General features: G+C 57.0%; 1 protein-coding gene across 1 annotated transcript in view; it reads left to right on the top strand.

The window, feature by feature from the left end:
* The window catches only part of RAP1GAP (RAP1 GTPase activating protein), a 185,149-nt gene that overhangs the window by 19,737 nt on the left and 152,730 nt on the right, over positions 1-12,682 (top strand). The window lies entirely within an intron of this gene.

The following is a 12,682-nucleotide window of genomic DNA, read 5'->3' as shown; positions in this document are numbered from 1 at the left end:
TCACTTGCTGGAGGATTTTCTGCACCTTGAAGTCTTTAAACCGTGATTTGAGGACTTCAGTAGCTCAGACATAGGTGAGAGGTTTATCGCAGGAGTGGGTGGGTGAAATTCTGTGGCCTGCGTTGTGCTGGAGGTCGGACTGGATGATCATGATGGTCCCTTCTGACCTTCTATCTATGACTCTATGAATCACCTGCTGCTTAGCAGAGGGCATGTGGCCGGTCGTCTGGGGGCTGCCTACACAAGGCAGCAGGGTGGTGGCATACCTGAAGCCCCCAGCTCCTGCACTGCCCCTCACATCCGCATGCAGCAGCCCCCACAAGCAGCACTTGGAGAAGTTGGTTGCAAAACTTCGGACATTTTGGCTTGGGGCCTGGTTGGGCTCGGCCATTCCTGCCCTTCACTGTGGGACATTGTCACATCTGCGCTTTGGCCCAGCGTGTCCCGGCTGCTCCCCTCCCGTGGGAGATGAGCCCTTTGACCTGACTGGCTGGTGAGGGGAATGACCCAGACTGGGCTGGTGGGCCCCAGTGGCTTGGACTCTGCGATCCCAAATGGGCGACTTGCCAGCGGCTGTAGCAGGCTGGTGACCTGTCCACGGGCTCTCGGTGCTTTGCTCCCCGGCCTGGGACCACTTCTCCATGTGAGCGCAGCCAGCTCCTGAGGCTGTGGAGGGCTCTAAGGGGCTGCTCACGTCTGGCCTGTCGCTCGGTGGATGTGCAGGGTGGGGTTCCACTGTGGCTGTAGGCTCGGATTTGTGCTGAACCGTGTTGGGGGGCAGTGGCTTGGCGTTTGGAAGCAGTGCGTGACCTGAATTCCTTTCCAATGGCCCAGGGGAAGGGTAAAGTGCTAGCATGGGCCCAGCTCTGTCCACGCAGTGGAAAATCCCCCTCGAAAACTCCTTCTCCGCCCCCAGCGTCTTGGTGCTGATCCATAGCGGCAGGCGGCTTCGCAGTCCAGCTCTCCACTGGCCCTAGGAAGGAGAAGAGCCAGAGCTGGGCTGCCTGGTTCCCCTGCAATGGAGCCAGCAGGGCCCAGCTTGTTCCAGGAGCGATTCTCCTCCGGGCACCTGTGCAAAGGGATGGCTGAGCCCAGGGGTTCTCCATCCGCATTATGTGCGCCAGCTGGCAGTCACGCAGCAGGCCCATTGTGCTAGGTGCTGTATGAGTGTAGATCGGCGAGTCACTGCCCAAGGCAGCTGGCGATCTAAGTCTAAGATGGGAGCAGAGGAGACATTGCTGTCAGCAGACAGGACAGCTGGGGGAAGGCAGATGGGCTTCTGGCTGAGAGGAAATGCAGGAAAAGAGGAGATCAAGGCAAAGGTGGAGAGGAGAAGCTGGGAAAGAGCCTGGTTCCAGCTGAGATCTGGGAATCCAGCTCCCCCCTGCCCCAAGCTGTCTGGTCAGGGACCCCACGGGTGGATTCCTCTCCACTCTTCAGCTTCACGGTCAGTTCCAGCCCAGTGCATGGCACGCGGCTGGCTGTTCATGGAGACCCTGGCCCCCGGGCACCTGCCCCTCCATGCAGGACACGCCTGCTGCACCTTGTATGACAAATAGCAGGTGGCCGAGGGGAAGGGGGGCTCGGGAAATACTGGCTCTACAAGCAAACATGGGGGGCTGGGCACCAGCCCGTGCTGCAGCAACCCCCCGCTCCCCGTGCCCCAGGCGATGCTGTCCAGGGTGCTGGCAAAGCCCTCGCTGCTCCTGAGGGTGCCCTCGGCCGCCTGTCCCGCCCCTGCAGCCCCGGCTGGGCTGCTCCCCTGGGATGGGGAGGCAGCTGGGAGAAGGGGCTGGTCTGCTGACGCCCCATTGTCCTTGCGGCCACGGCGAGGCTTGGCCCCGCAACGATGCTGAGACGGGAAGGGGGCCCGGCCGTGACGCCTGCCCACGCTCGCTTTGTGCATTGGGGCACCTGTGCCTGGGTAGGGGCCGTGCGAGAGCCGTGTGCCCAGGCCTGCAGCTGGGTGGCGCTGAGTGCCCGCTGCTCCACACCCGCAGCGTCGCGTGACCCAACCGCACCCGGCGGGGCTGCGAGAGCCACCGCTCAACCTGCTGCCACTGCGGGGGACCCCCTGGCCTGGCCGCAGGGAGCGGGATGCCCTCCGCCCGAGTGCCCGCGGGGGCACGCCCGGGTTTGTCTGGGTGTGCTCCTCTGCGAGTGAGCTGGTGCCTGGCCGATTTGCCTGGTGCACGTGTGAGTGTGGAGTGTTCTGCGTGTGCTCGGCGTGCCGCCATGCCAGAGAGATGCCCTCTCCGGGTTCACAGCCCTTCCGGGCGCCCCGGGTTATGCAGCCAGTCCCGGGGTTGTTTATTCTGGGCCATTACAGCCTCTCCTGCACCACTCGCTTGCTGCATTTGCTGCCCAGAGGAGCCCGATCCTTGCGGCTGCTTTTCAAGGGGCTGAGCTGTGCGGAAGCTGGTGCACGGGGGTTGGAAGGGAGGCTGGCTCTGCTTTCAAAGGCTTTGGGGGGAGCGGTTGGTTCATAGTTCAACAGTTGGGGGGGGGTCAGAATGCACTTGCTCCCTCCTCCCCTGCCACCCTGCCCCTGTGAAACACACAGACCATCCCTACAGCCCCACAGCTGAGAAGCAGCCTCCGAGAGAAAGGTCCTGGGGTAGGGGTGGGGTTTTAAAAGCCTTTATTTAGATCCAGTTGTTGCACAGCTGTCCACTCCCGTGTGACCAGCCCCCTCCCCAGTCCCCTTCCCCCCTCACTGCAGTGTCAGCATTAAAATCCACCTCCTTCAGCGGAAAGGCCTAAGTGCAGGGGGCTGGCCTGGGTGCCTGGGAGGTTCCTTCCCCACTGCTGCACTCTGCGTCCGGTGGTCCCTAGGGCTGCCTCTCCCTGCCCTTACTGGGCCCAGGCTGGTGTGCTCCTGCTTTTTGGGGAGGCAGGTGAGCAGAACAGGCACCTGGCCCCCTTCATGCTGGAGTTGGGGCCCCAGGAGCACCAGGCCTGAATGGAGGCTCTGCTGGTGGCCCCGTCTCCCAGAGGCAGCGATTGGGCACAGTGAGAGCAAGGGACCAGCATGGTCCCACCTCTGGCCTGGGGGGTGAGATGTCTCTGGCGCTGCCCCTGCTGTGGGAGCAGTGGCAGGGTCTGGCAGGGGAAGGGCAAAGCAGCCCCAGGTGTGAGCCTGCCCCCTGGAGCGTTAGCCGTCGGGGCTGCCCCCCACGCGCTGGGCTGCCCCCCACGCTGCACATCCCGCCCAGGCCGGAGAGCCGTGGCCCCAGTGTTCGGAATCTTGGCTCGTTAATGATCCCTGGCTTCTAGCAGTGCCCCCGGGAGCTGCGCCCTGTCCTGCCTGACTCCCCGGGCCCCGTGAGGCCCAGTGCACCAGCAACAGGCAGGTTGGCACGGCAGGACGCTGGGTGTGGAGAGGGGAAGAGATGGGGCTGGCACAGGGGCGCTTAGTCCATGTGTGTAATGTACAAGGGGGGCTCTTGCCCGGCAGATAAAGTCTGAGATGTCAGGGGCCAGACTCAGTGGGGGTCAGGGGGCCATGCTTGAGCCCATGGCAGCAGGGCAGGGACCGGCTGAGCATGGCTCTCTTGGAGTTCAGCCCGGAGCTATTCCTGTGTGTCTGGGGATGAGGGGGTGCTGCATGAGTCTCATGATTCCTCCAGGACGGAAGGAGCTTCTGCCTTCCCAGCCACTGAGGTGCAGCCACTTCTGGGGTGCTGTTTAATAGCCCATAGCAACACCATGGTGTAGGGCACTGAGTGCCTGCGACTCCTCATCTTACTGCTGCTGCCGGGTGGATTTGGCAAGGTGGACGGGGACATTCCCAGAGCCGGGATTTGGGCAGGAGGCCAGGGCTGGCTCTGAGTGTGAAGGGGCCATGAGATGTCCAGTGACTGAGGATGAGCCGGGCCAGGCCGCGGTGTGATGTCTCACGCAGCAGCTCCCAGGGCTCTGTGCGCGCTCAGATATCACTAGTGCTGTGCCCAGGCGCGGACCCGGCCCAGCCCTGCTCAGCCTGTGAGGCTGGACACGGCCACAGCTAGGCTGTGGGGGCTGCTGTGGCCCCTTCACTGCCAGCAGGAGGACAGAGCCAGGAGGCGCTGGCAGGAGCAGGAGAGAACATGAGAACGTAAGAAGAACATAAGAACGGCCAGACTGGGTCAGACCAAAGGTCCATCCAGCCCAGTGTCCTGTCTGACAGTGGCCAGTGCCAGGGGCCCTAGAAGAAACGAACAGAACAGGTCATCATCAAGTGATCCATCCCCTGTCCCTTATTCTCAGCTTCTGGCAAACAGAGGCTAGGGACACCTTCCCTGCCCATCCTGGCTAATAGCCATTGATGGACCTATCCTCCATGAATCTATCTAGCTCCCTTTTGAACCCCGTTATAGTCTTGGCCTTCACAACACTCTCGGGCAAGGAGTTCCACAGGTTGACAGTGCATTGCATGAAAAAATACTTTCTTTTGTTTGCTTTAAAACTGCTACCTATTAATTTCATTTGGTAGCCCCTTGTTCTTGTATTATGAGAAAGAGTAAATAACACTTCCTTCTTTACGTTCTCCACCCCAGTCATGATTTTATAGACTTCTATCGTATCCCCCCTTAGTCGCCTCTTTTCCAAGCTGAAAAGTCCCAACAGTCTTATCAATCTCTCCTCATACGGAAGCAGTTCCAGATCACTAATCATTTGTGTTGCCCTTTTCTGAACCTTTTCCAATTCCAATATATCTTTTTTGAGATGGGGCGACCACATCTGCCTGCAGTATTCAAGGTGTGGGCGTAACAGGGATTTATACAGGGGCAACATGATATTTTCTGTCTTATTATCTATCCCTTTTTTAATGATTCCCAGCATTCTGTTCACTTTTTTGGCTGCCGCTGCACATTGAGTGGATGTTTTCAGAGAACCTCCACACTGACTCCAAGATCTCTTTCTTGAGTGGTAACAGCTAATTTAGACCCCATCACAGCTTCTCGTCCACTGTCATCCCTAGATCCTTCTCTGCAGAACTGCTGTCTAGCCATTCGGTCCCTAGTCTGTAGCAGTGCATGGGATTCTTCCGTCCTCAGTGCAGGACTCTGCACTTGTCCTTGTTGAACCTCATCAGATTTCTTTTGGCCCAATCCTCCAATTTGTCTAGGTCCCTCTGTATCCTATCCCTGCCCTCCAGCATATCTACCTCTCCTCCCAGTTTAGCGTCATCCGCAAACTTGCTGAGGGTGCAATCCACACCATCCTCCAGATCATTAATGAAGATATTGAAAACTGTGTCCAGTTTTGGGCCCCACCTTACAAGAAGGATGTGGAGAAATTGGAGAGAGTCCAGCGAAGGGCAACAAAAATGATTAGGGGACTGGAACACATGACTTATGAGGAGAGGCTGAGGGAACTGGGATTGTTTAGTCTACGGAAGAGAAGAATGAGGGGGGATTTGATAGCTGCTTTTAACTACCTGAAAGGTGGGTCCAAAGAGGATGGATCTAGACTATTCTCAGTGATAGCAGATGACAGGACAAGGAGTAATGGTCTCAAGTTGCAGTGGGGGAGGTTTATGTTGGATATTAGGAAAAACTTTTTCACTAGGAGGGTGGTGAAACACTGGAATGTGTTACCTAGGGAGGTGGTGGAATCTCCTTCCTTAGAAGTTTTTAAGGTCAGGCTTGACAAAGCCCTGGCTGGGATGATTTAGTTGGGGATTGGTCCTGCTCTGGGCAGGGGGTTGGACTAGATGACCTCCTGAGGTCCCTTCCAACTCTGATATTCTATGATTCTATGATTGTATATGTATAATTAGGATTATGTTTTCCAATGTGCATTACTTTGCATTTATCAACGTTGAATTTCATCTGCCATTTTGTTGCCCAGTCTCCCAGTTTTGAGGGATCCTTTTGTACCTCTTCGAGTCTGCCTGGGACTTAACTATCTTGAGTAGTTTTGTATCATCTGCAAATTTTGCCACCTCACTGTTTACCCCTTTTTCTAGATCGTTTATGAATATGTTGAATAGGACTGGGCCCAGTACAGACCCCTGGGGGAGACCGCTATTTACCTCTCTCCATTCTGAAAACTGACCATTTATTCCTACCATTTGTTTCCTGTCTTTTAACCAGTTACCATGAGAGGACCTTCCCTCTTATCCCATGCCTGCTTATTTTGCTTAAGAGCCTTTGATGAGGGACCTTGTCAAAGGCTTTCTGAAAATCTAAATATACTATATCCACTGGATCGCCTTTGTCCGTGTGCTTGTTGACCCCCTCAAAGAATTCTAGCAGACTGGTGAGGCATGATTTCCCTTTACAAAAACCATGTTGACTATTTCCCAACAAATTATGTTTGTCTATTTGTCTGACAATTTTGTTCTTTACGATAGTTTCAATCAATTTGCCTGGTACTGTAGTGAGGCTTACTGGCCTGTAATTGCCAGGGTCACCTCTGGAGTCCTTTTTAAAAATTGGTGTCACATTAGCTCTCCTCCAGTCATTTGGTACAGAAGCTGATTTCAATGATAGGTTACAGATGACAATTAGTAGTTCTGCAATTTCACATTTGAGTCCCTTCAGAACTCTTGGGTGAGACCATCTGGTCCTGGTGACTTGTTACAGTTTAGTTTATCAATTTGTTCTAAAACCTCCTCTAATGACACCTCAATTTGGGACAGTTCCTCAGATCTGTCACCTAAAAAGAATGGCTCAGGTTTGGGAATCTCCCGCACGTCCTCATGCAAAGAATTCATTTAGTTTCTCCACAATGGCCTTATTGTCTTTGACTGCTCCTTTAGCATCTCGATCGTCCAGGGGCCCCACTGGTTGTTTAGCAGGTTCCCGCTTCCGATGTATTAAAAAAATCTTTGCTGTTACTTTTGGAGTCTTTGGCTTGTTGTTCTTCAGATTCTTTTTTGGTCTTTCTAATGATATTTTTACACTTAATTTGCCAGTTTATGCTCCTTTCTATTTTCCTCACTCGTATTTATATTCCACTTTTTAAAGGATGCGTTTCTGCCTCTCATGCTTTTTACTTTGTTGTTCAGCCACGGTGGCACTTTGTTGGTTCTCTTACTATGTTTTTTAATTTGGGGTGGACATTTAAGTTGAGCCTCTATTATGGTGTCTTTAAAGAGTTTCCACGCAGCTTGCAGGGATTTCACTTTTGGTGCCGTACCTTTAATTTCTGTTTCACTAACCTCCTTATTTTTGTGTAGTCTCCCCCTTTCTGAAATTAAATGCTACAGTGTTGGGCTGCTGTGGTGTTTTCCCCGCCACAGGGATGTTAAATTTAATTATATTATGGTCACTATTACCAAGGGGTCCAGCTATATTCACCTCTTGGACCAGATCCTGTGCTCCACTTAGGACTAAATCAAGAATTGCCTCTCCTCTTGTGAGTTTCAGGACTAGCGGCTCCAAGAAACAGTCATTTAAGGTGTCAAGAAACGTTATCTCTGCATCCCCTCCTGAGGTGACAAGTACCCCGTCACTATGGGGAGAGCTGAAATCGCCCAGTATTAGCTCAGGGAGGTGCCCGGGCAGACAGAACAGGAGTCAGGGTGCCCCGTGCTGAGGTAGCTGGCATGGGCGGTGGTGTGCTGCTGTGTGGGAAAGCCAGTGCCGGCTCCGAGCGCGGGGGGGTGCGTGTGTGGGTGAGAGGGTTGTGCGGGGAGTGTATGGTGTGAGTGCAGGGGGTATAGTGTGGGGGGAGTAGAGTGTGTGTGTACTGTGGGGTGTGCAGGGTGTGTGTGTGTTGTGTGTTTAGATAGTGTGGGACGGGACGGTAGGGTGTGTGTGTGTAGGTTCTGCAGGGGGATGGCGTGTGTATGTGGAGGTGGGTTGTGCAGAGGGTAGAGGGTGAGCGGTATGTGTGCAGAGAATCACAGAATCATAGAATATCAGGGTTGGAAGGGACCCCAGAAGGTCATCTAGTCCAACCTCCTGCTCAAAGCAGGACCAATTCCCAGTTAAATCATCCCAGCCAGGGCTTTGTCAAGCCTGACCTTAAAAACCTCTAAGGAAGGAGATTCTACCACCTCCCTAGGTAACACATTCCAGTGTTTCACCACCCTCCTAGTGAAAAAGTTTTTCCTAATATCCAACCTAAACCTCCCCCACTGCAACTTGAGACCATTACTCCTTGTTCTGTCATCTGCTACCATTGAGAACAGTCTAGATCCATCCTCTTTGGAACCCCCTTTCAGGTAGTTGAAAGCAGCTATCAAATCCCCCCTCATTCTTCTCTTCTGCAGGCTAAACAATCCCAGCTCCCTCAGCCTCTCCTCATAACTCATGTGTTCCAGTCCCCTAATCATTTTTGTTGCCCTTCGCTGGACTCTCTCCAATTTATCCACATCCTTCTTGTAGTGTGGGGCCCAAAACTGGACCCAGGACTCCAGATGAGGCCTCACCAATGTCGAATAGGGCAGAGTATGTGTGTGGAGGTTGTGCTGGGGGTGTCTTGTGTGGATGGGAGGTTGTGCAGGGGACTATAGTGTGTTTGTGGAGCGGGGTTGTGCGGGGAGGTGTGCACAGGGCAGTGTTTGTGTAGGTTGTGCCAGAGGGCATTGTGGGAGTTGTGCAGGGGTATAGTGTGTGTGTGATGGGCTTGTGCAGGGGTTATATTGTGTATTTAGGGTTGTGCAGGGTTGTATAGTGTGGGTAAAGGAGTTTTGCCGGGGGTAAAGTGTGTTTGTGGGGGGTTGTGCGGGATGCATAGTGTGTGGGGGATTGTTCTGGGGTGTAGAGTGTGTGTGGGTGGGTTGTGAAGGAGGGTACAGTGGGGGTTGCATAGGGTGTATAGGGTTGTGCAGGGGTATTGTGTGTGTGTGTGTATAGAATGGTGCAGTGTGTGTAGGATTGTGCAAAGTGCACACAGTGTGTGTCTAGGAGGGTGCAGTGTGTGTGTGTGTGTAGGGTTGTGCAGAGGGTGTATTCAGTGTGTATACAATTGTGCAGGGGATATTTTGTGGGGGTTGCGTAGGGGATATAGTGTGTGTGTGGGTATAGTGTTTGTGTGTTGCGCTGGAGGGTATCGTGTGGGTTGTGAAGGAGCGTACAGTGGAGGGCAGCGTGTATAGTGTGTGTGTATAGGATGATGCAGAGGAGTGTGTGTGTGTGTGTGTAGGGTGGTGCAGGGGGTACAGTGTGTGTGTGTGTGAGGGGGGTACAGTGTGTGTGTGTGTAGAGTGTTGCAGGGGGTACAGTGTGTGTCTGTGTGTAGGGTTGTGCGGGGGTACAGTGTGTCTGTGTGTAGGGTGGTGCAGGGGGTACAGTGTGTGTCTGTGTGTAGGGTTGTGCGGGGGTACAGTGTGTCTGTGTGTAGGGTTGTGCAGGGGGTACAGTGTGTGTGTGTGTAGGGTGGTGCAGGGGGTACAGTGTGTGTGTGTGTAGGGTTGTGTGGGGGGTACAGTGTGTGTGTGTGTGTAGGGTGGTGCAGGGGGTACAGTGTGTGTCTGTGTGTAGGGTTGTGCGGGGTTACAGTGTGTCTGTGTGCAGGGTTGTGCAGGGGGTACAGTGTGTGTGTGTGTAGGGTTGTGCGGGGGGTACAGTGTGTCTGTGTGTAGGGTTGTGCAGGGGGTACAGTGTGTGTGTGTGTGTAGGGTTGTGCGGGGGGTACAGTGTGTGTGTGTGTAGGGTTGTGCAGGGGGTACAGTGTGTGTGTGTGTAGGGTTGTGCGGGGGGTACAGTGTGTCTGTGTGTAGGGTTGTGCAGGGGGTACAGTGTGTGTGTGTGTAGGGTGGTGCAGGGGGTACAGTGTGTGTGTGTGTGTAGGGTTGTGCGGGGGTACAGTGTGTCTGTGTGTGTAGGGTTGTGCGGGGGGTACAGTGTGTCTGTGTGTAGGGTTGTGCAGGGGGTACAGTGTGTGTCTGTGTGTAGGGTTGTGCGGGGGTACAGTGTGTCTGTGTGTAGGGTTGTGCAGGGGGTACAGTGTGTGTGTGTGTAGGGTGGTGCAGGGGGTACAGTGTGTGTGTGTGTGTAGGGTTGTGCGGGGGGTACAGTGTGTGTGTGTGTAGGGTGGTGCAGGGGGTACAGTGTGTGTGTGTGTAGGGTGGTGCAGGGGGTACAGTGTGCCTGTGTGTAGGGTTGTGCAGGGGTACAGTGTGTGTGTGTGTAGGGTTGTGCAGGGGGTACAGTGTGTGTGTGTGTAGGGTGGTGCAGGGGGTACAGTGTGTGTGTGTGTGTAGGGTTGTGCGGGGGTACAGTGTGTCTGTGTGTAGGGTTGTGCGGGGGGTACAGTGTGTCTGTGTGTGTAGGGTTGTGCGGGGGTACAGTGTGTGTGTGTAGGGTTGTGAGGGGGGCACAGTGTGTGTCTGTGTGTAGGAATATAGCGTGTGTTTGTATAGGGTGCTGCAAGGGTATAGAGTGGGGGGTCGTGCAGGGCTGTATAGTGGGGGGCTGGGGGGCGGGCGGGGGGGGCGGTGCTTGGCCGCCCTATAACCCGATACTCTGCCCCAACCCCAACTGATTTCCCTGCCGGCCCCCGGTGCCGGGAATTCCTCCCCCGCCCCCCGCCCAGCCCGGCAGGCGCCCCAGGAGCGGAGCTGGGCTGAGTGGGCGCTGCCCTGGGGCACAGAACAAGGGCTGCCAGTGTCCCTCCCCTCCCCCACTGCTGAGCAACCTGCTCCCCGCCCCCTGCGCTGTGGGGGGACAATCCACAAGCGTGTCGGGCTCACGCTGCCTCGGGGTTGTGGCCAAAGGGGGCCAAACACGCCCAGCCCCCGTCTGCTGTGTGCAGCCCCCCCATTCTGTGCAGCCCCCCAACACGCCCAGCCCCCCGTCTGCTGTGTGCAGCCCCCCCATTCTGTGCAGCCCCCCAACACGCCCAGCCCCCTCCTGTTCTGTGCATCCCCCCAACACGCCCAGCCCCCGTCTGCTGTGTGCAGCCCCCCCATTCTGTGCAGCCCCCCAACACGCCCAGCCCCCCTCCTGTTCTGTGCATCCCCCCAACACGCCCAGCCGCCGTCTGCTGTGTGCAGCCCCCCCATTCTGTGCAGCCCCCCAACACGCCCAGCCCCCCTCCTGTTCTGTGCATCCCCCAACACACCCAGCCCCCCCATTCTGTGCATCCCCCCAACACGCCCAGCCCCCCTCCTGTTCTGTGCATCCCCCCAACACACCCAGCCCCCCCATTCTGTGCATCCCCCCAACACGCCCAGCCCCCCTCCTGTTCTGTGCATCCCCCCAACACACCCAGCCCCCCCATTCTGTGCATCCCCCCAACACGCCCAGCCCCCCTCCTGTTCTGTGCATCCCCCCAACACACCCAGCCCCCCCATTCTGTGCATCCCCCCAACACGCCCAGCCCCCCTCCTGTTCTGTGCAGCCCCCCAACACGCCCAGCCCCCATCTGTTCTGTGCAGCCCCCCAACACACCCAGCCCCCCCATTCTGTGCATCCCCCCAACACTCCCAGCCCCCCGTCTGCTGTGTGCAGCCCCTCCATTCTGTGCAGCCCCCCAACACACCCAGCCCCCTCCTGTTCTGTGCATCCCGCTCAACACACCCAGCCCCCCCCATTCTGTGCAGCCCCCCAACACGCCCAGCCTCCCTCCTGTTCTGTGCATCCCCCCCAACACGCCCAGCCCCCCCCATTCTGTGCAGCCCCCCAACACGCCCAGCCCCCCTCCTGTTCTGTGCATCCCCCCCAACACGCCCAGCCCCCATCTGTTCTGTGCAGCCCCCCAACACGCCCAGCCCCCCCATTCTGTGCATCCCCCCAACACACCCAGCCCCCCTCCTGTTCTGTGCATCCCCCCCAACACACCCAGCCCCCCCATTCTGTGCAGCCCCCCAACACGCCCAGCCCCCCTCCTGTTCTGTGCATCCCACCCAACACGCCTAGCCCCCCCATTCTGTGCATCCCCCCAACACGCCCAGCCCCCATCTGTTCTGTGCATCCCCCCAACACGCCCAGCCCCCATCTGTCTGTGCAGCCCCCCAACATGCCCAGCCCCCCCATTCTGTGCATCCCCCCAACACACCCAGCCCCCCTCCTGTTCTGTGCATCCCCCCAACACGCCCAGCCCCCCGTCTCCTGTGTGCAGCCCCCCCATTCTGTGCAGCCCCCCAACACGCCCAGCCCCCCTCCTGTTCTGTGCATCCCCCCCAACATGCCCAGCCCCCTCCTGTTCTGTGCTGCCCCACAAACACACCCAGCCCCCCATTCTGTGCAGCCCCCCAACACACCCAGCCCCCCACCTGTTCTGTGCAGCCCCCCAACACGCCCAGCCTCCCTCCTGTTCTGTGCAGCCCAACAAACACACCCAGCCCCCCTCCTGTTCTGTGCATCCCCCCAACACACCCAGCCCCCCATTCTGTGCATCCCCCCAACACGCCCAGCACCCCACCTGTTCTGTGCAGCCCCCCAACACGCCCAGCCCCCCCATTCTGTGCATCCCCCCAACACGCCCAGCCCCCCCCATTCTGTGCATCCCCCCAACACGCCCAGCCCCCATCTGTTCTGTGCATCCCCCCAACACGCCCAGCCCCCCTCCTGTTCTGTGCATCCCCCCAACACGCCCAGCCCCCCCATTCTGTGCAGCCCCCCCATTCTGTGCAGCCCCCCAACACGCCCAGCCCCCCTCCTGTTCTGTGCAGCCCCCCAAACACGCCCAGCCCCCCATTCTGTGCATCCCCCAACACGACCAGCCCCCCTCCTGTTCTGTGCATCCCCCCAACACGCCCAGCCCCCCGTCTGCTGTGTGCAGCCCCCCCTTTCTGTGCAGC

Source organism: Lepidochelys olivacea (assembly GCF_965140295.1).
Source record: "Lepidochelys olivacea isolate rLepOli2 genome assembly, chromosome: 18".
In the NCBI taxonomy this organism is placed as follows: Eukaryota; Metazoa; Chordata; order Testudines; family Cheloniidae; genus Lepidochelys; species Lepidochelys olivacea.
This window is presented reverse-complemented; position numbering and strand designations above follow the sequence as displayed.